Here is a 6,000-nt window from a genome sequence, read left to right on the forward strand (position 1 = left end):
CGAACCATACACCTCTCTCCACCCCTATATAAACCCATCTTCACTCCTTCATTTTCCCACAACCTAAACACTACTTCTCCCCCTTTGGCCGAACCACAATGCCATCTCCTCTCCTCTATTTCTTCTTCTTCTACTCTCTTCTTTCTTCTTTTGCTCGAGGACGAGTAAACCTTCTAAGTTTGGTGTGGTAAAAGTGTTGCTTTTTGCTTTTTCATAACTATTAATGGCACCTAAGGCCGGAGAAACCTCTAGAAAGAGGAAAGGGAAGGCAAAAGCTTCCACCTCTGAGTCATGGGAGATGGAGAGATTCATCTCAAGAGTGCATCAAGACCACTTCTATGAAGTTGTGGCCTTGAAGAAAGTGATCCCCGAGGTCCCTTTCAAACTCAAAAAGAGTGAATATGCAGAGATCCGACATGAGATCCGAAGAAAAGGTTGGGAAGTTCTTACCAACCCCATTCAACAAGTTGGAATCTTAATGGTTCAAGAGTTCTATGCCAATGCATGGGTCACCAAGAACCATGATCAAAGTGTGAACCCAGAACCAAAGAATTGGCTTACAATGGTTCGGGGGAAATACTTAGATTTTAGTCCGAAAAATGTAAGGTTGGCATTCAACTTGCCCATGATGCAAGGAGATGAACACCCTAACACTAGAAGGGTCAACTTTGATCAAAGGTTGGACCAAGTCCTCACAGACATTTGTGAAGAGGGCGCTCAATGGAAGAAATATTCAAGAGGGAAGCCGGTTCAACTGAGAAGGCATGACCTCAAGCCCGTGGCTAGGGGATAGTTGGAGTTTATTCAACGCTCAATCATTCCCACTAGCAACCGGTCCGAAGTTACTATAGACCGCGCCATCATGATTCATAGCATCATGATTGGAGAGGAAGTGGAAGTTCATGAGGTTATAGCCCAAGAACTCTATAAGGTGGCGGACAAGTCCTCTATCTTGGCAAGGTTAGCCTTTCCTCATCTCATTTATCACCTCTGTTATTCAGTTGGAGTTGACATAGAAAGAGATATTCTCATTGATGAAGACAAGCCCAGCACTTTCCTCCTCAACACTATTGGGAGCAAATCAACACCTCCCTAGGAGAATTGAGTTCCAACATGGGACAACTAAGGGTGGAGCACCAGGAACATTCCATTCTCCTCCATGAAATTAGAGAAGATCCAAGAATCATTAGAGAGGAGCAACAAAGGCAAGGAAGAGACATTGAGGAGCTCAAGCACTCCATAAGATCTTCAAGAGGAAGAACAAGCCGCCATCACTAAGGTGGACCCGTTCTTTAATCTCCTTGTTCTTTATTTTCCTGTTTTTTGAATTTTCATGCTTATGTTTATCCATGTTTATGTCTTATGATCATTAGTGTCCTAGTGTCTATGCCTTAAAGTTATGAATGTCCTATGAATCTATCACCTCTCTTGAATGAAATCTTAATTGAAAAAGAGAAGAACTGCATAAATTTTGAATTTTATAACAGATTAATTATTTTGATGTGGTGGCAATACTTTGACTTCTGAATGTATGCTTGAACAGTGCATATGTCTTTTGAATTTTTTGTTCATGAATGTTAAATTATCGGCTCTTGAAAGAATATTAAAAAAGAGACAGTTACTGAGGATCTGAAAAATCATAAAAATGATTCTTGAAGCAAGAAAAAGCAGTGAATTCAAAAAAAAAAGAAAAAAACGAAAAAAACGAAAAAAGAGAGAAAGGAAGCAAAGAGAAAAAGAAAAAATAATGAATTTGTGATCCAATGCAAAAAGAGTGTGCTTAAGAACCCTGGACACCTCTAATTGGGGACTCTAGCAAAGCTGAGTCACAATCTGAAAAGGTTCACCTAATTATGTGTCTGTGGCATATATGTATCCGGTGGTAATACTGGAAGACAGAATGCTTTGGGCCACGGCCAAGACTCATAAAGTAGCTGTGTTCAAGAATCATCATACTTAACTAGGAGAATCAATAACACTATCTGGATTCTGAGTTCCTAGAGAAGCCAATCATTCTGAATTTCAAAAGATAGAGTGAGATGCCAAAACTGTTCAGAGGCAAAAAGCTAAAAGCCCCGCTCATCTAATTAATACTGATCTTCATAGATGTTTTTGGAGTTCATTGCATATTCTCTTCTTTTTATCTTATTTGATTTACAGTTGCTTGGGGACAAGCAACAATTTAAGTTTGGTGTTGTGATGAGCGGATAATTTATACGCTTTTTGGCATTATTTTTAGTATGTTTTTAGTATGTTTTAGTTAGTTTTTAGTATATTTTTATTAGTTTTTAGTTAAAATTCACTTTTCTTGAATTTACTATGAGTTTGTGTATTTTTCTGTGATTTCAGGTATTTTCTGGCTGAAATTGAGGGATCTGAGCAAAAATCTGATTCAGAGACTAAAAGGACTGCAGATGCTGTTGGATTCTGAACTCCCTACACTCGAAGTGGATTTTCTGGAGCTACAGAACCCCAATTGGCACGCTCTCAACGGGGTTGGAAAGAAGACATCCTGGGATTTCCAGAAATGTATAATAGTCCATACTTTGCCAAAGATTTGATGGCCCAAACTGGCGTTCCAAATCAGCTCAAAATTGACCGGCGTTTAACGCCGGAACTGGCACAAGAATGGGAGTTAAACGCCCAAACTGGCATGAAAGTTGGCATTTAACTCCAAGAAGAGTCTCTAATGAAAATGCTTCAATGCTCAGCCCAAGCACACACCAAGTGGGCCCGGAAGTGGATTTTTATGTCATTTACTCATCTTTGTAATTCTTAAGCTACTAGTTCCCTATAAGTAGGACCTTTTGCTATTGTATTATCATCTTGGTAGCTATCTTCGAGTTTTATGCTATCTTAGATCATGGGGCTGGCCTCACGGCCATGCCTAGACCTTGTTCTTATGTATTTTCAACGGTGGAGTTTCTACACACCATAGATTAAGGTGTGGAGCTCTGCTGTACCTCGAGTATTAATGCAATTACTATTGTTCTTCTATTCAATTCAGCTTGTTCTTGTTCTAAGATATCACTTGTTCTTCAACTTGATGAATGTGATGATCCGTGACACTCATCATCATTCTCACCTATGAACGTGTGCCTGACAACCACCTCCGTTCTACCTTAGATTGGGTGGATATCTCTTGGATTCTTTAACCGGAATCTTTGTGGTAAAAGCTAGAATTGATGGCGGCATTCAAGAGAATCCAGAAGGTCTAAACCTTTTCTGTGGTATTTTGCGTAGGATGCAATGATTGGATGACTGTGACGAGCTTCAAACTCGCGATTGTGGGGCGTTAGTGACAGACGCAAAAGAATCACTGGATTCTATTCCGACATGATCGAGAACCGACAGCTGAATAGCCATACCGTGACAGGGTGCGTTGAACATGTTCACTGAGAGGACGGGACTGTAGCCACTAACAACGGTGATGCACAATATACAGCTTGCCATGGAAAGGAGTAAGAAGGATTGGATGAAGACAATAGGAAAGCAGAGAGACGGAAGGGACAAAGCATCTTCATACGCTTATCTGAAGTTCTCACCAATGAATTGCATAAGTATCTCTATCCTTATCTTATATTTTATATTATCCTCTATAACCATTTGAGTCTGCCTGACTAAGATTTACAAGATGAGCATAGCTTGCTTCATACCAACAATCTCCGTGGGATCGACGCTTACTCGCATAAGGTTTATTACTTGGACGACCCAGTGCACTTGCTGGTTAGTTGTGCGAAGTTGTGATAAAGAGTTGAGATTGCAATTGAGCGTACCATGTTGATGGCGCCATTGATGATCACAATTTCCGCGCACCAAGTTTTTGGCGTCGTTGCCGGGGATTGTTTGAGTTTGGACAACTGACGGTTCATCTTGTTGCTTAGATTAGGTATTTTTCAGAATTCTTAAGAATGAGTTCTAGAGTTTCATGATGATCTGTTGAAGTCTGGCTGGCTGTGATGCCATGTCTAATCTTATTGGACCGAGGTTTCAACTCATCATCACAAGAGCTTATTGATTTCTATTAATCTTGCTGTTGGAGCAATGATCTGCTAAGGCTTGGCTGGCCATTGGCCATGTCTAGTGTTTTGGACCGAAGCTTTCTTTGAAAGCTTGGCTGGCTGTGAAGCCATGTCTAATTCCTGGACCGGAGTCGTAGACTAGCATTGCAATGATTCCTGGAATTCTCATTAAGAATTCTGAAACCTTTATTTTCCATTTTCCATATAATTTTCGAAAAAGCACAAAAAAAATTACGAAATAATACAGAGAACTGAAGATTCAGTACATGCAGCAGAGGAAATACACAGAAAAAGCTGGGCGTTCAAAATGCTTAGTGAGGAAGGAAAACTGGCATTTAAACGCCAGCCAGGATACCTGGTTGGGCGTTTAATGCCCAAAAGGGTAGCATTTTGGGCGTTAAACGCCAGAATAGATACCATTCTGGGCGTTTAACGCCAGGATGGCACAAGAGGGAAGATTTTGTTTTTAATGCAAATTTTTTTTTAAGGTTTCAAGAGTTTTTCAAAATCAAATCTTTTTCAAATTATATCTTTTCAATCATATATTTTCAAAATCAATTTCTTTCCATTTTCAAAAATACTTGCTAACAATTAATGATTTGATTTAACATTCCAAGTATGTTGCCTTTTCTATTGAGAGAGGTTTAATGTTTGAATCATATCTTTTCTTGTTAGCCAAGTCATTGATTTTCAAAATCAAATCTTTTTCAAAATAGTTTTCAATCATATTTTTTTTATTTCAAAATTACTTTATTTCTTTTTCAACTTGATTTTTGAAAATCTCTTCCCCTCTTCTCACATCCTTCTATTTATGGAGTAACACTCCTCCTCAATGCACAATTCGAACTATATCTCACTAAGTTTGAATTCTTCTACCTCTTCTTTCTATTTTTCTGTTCCTCTGACACCTCAAGGAATCTCTATACTGTGACATAGAGGATTTCACATTTTCTTGTTCTCTTCTCCTTCATATGAGCAGGAGCAAAGACAAAGGCATTCTTGTTGAAGCTGACCCTGAACCTGAAAGGACCCTGAAGCGAAAGCTAAGAGAAGCTAAAGCACAATTCTCTGTAGAGGACCTAACAGAATTCTTCAAAGAAGAAGAACCCATGGCAGCCAAAAACAACAACAATGCCAACAATGCAAGGAAGGTGCTGGGTGACTTTATTGCACCTACTCCCGACTTCTATGGGAGAAGCATCTCTATCCCTGCCATTGGAGCAAACAACTTTGAGCTTAAGCCTCAATTATTTTCTCTAATGCAACAGAATTGCAAGTTCCATGGACTTCCACTAGAAGATCCTCATCAGTTTTTAGCTGAATTCTCGCAAATCTGTGACACTGTCAAGACTAATGGGGTTAACCCTGATGTCTACAGACTTATGCTATTCCCTTTTGCTGTAAGAGACAGAGCTATGATATGGTTAGACTCACAACCTAAAGAAAGCCTGAACTCTTGGGAAAAGCTAGTCAATGCCTTCTTGGCAAAGTTCTTTTCACCTCAAAAATTGAGTAAGCTTAGAGTGGAAGTCCAAACCTTCAGACAGAAGGAAGGAGAATCCCTCTATGAAGCTTGGGAAAGATACAAACAATTGATCAGAAAATGTCCTTCTGACATGCTTTCTGAATGGAGCATCATAGGTATTTTCTATGATGGTCTGTCTGAACTGTCCAAGATGTCATTGGATAGCTCTGCTGGAGGATCTCTTTATCTAAAGAAGACGCCTACAGAAGCTCAGGAGCTCATTGAAATGGTTGCAAATAACCAATTCATGTACACTTCTGAAAGGAATCCTGTGAACAATGGGACAAGTCAGAAGAAAGGAGTTCTTGAGATTGATACTCTGAATGCCATATTGGCTCAAAATAAAATATTGACTCAGCAAGTCAATATGATTTCTCAGAGTCTGTCTGGAATGCAAACTGCACCAGGCAGTACTAAGGAAGCTTCATCTGAAGAAGAAGCTTATGATCCTGA

General features: G+C 39.5%; 1 non-coding gene across 1 annotated transcript; it reads right to left on the reverse strand.

The window, feature by feature from the left end:
- Positions 1-5,536: 5,536 nt before the first annotated feature.
- Positions 5,537-5,644, reverse strand: LOC112805110 (small nucleolar RNA R71). Its single transcript, XR_003203719.1, has one exon. It is a non-coding gene; the product is annotated as a small nucleolar RNA R71 (small nucleolar RNA).
- Positions 5,645-6,000: the final 356 nt, after the last annotated feature.

The sequence above is a fragment of the Arachis hypogaea genome, chromosome 5, assembly GCF_003086295.3.
Source record: "Arachis hypogaea cultivar Tifrunner chromosome 5, arahy.Tifrunner.gnm2.J5K5, whole genome shotgun sequence".
NCBI classification, from domain to species: Eukaryota; Viridiplantae; Streptophyta; class Magnoliopsida; order Fabales; family Fabaceae; genus Arachis; species Arachis hypogaea.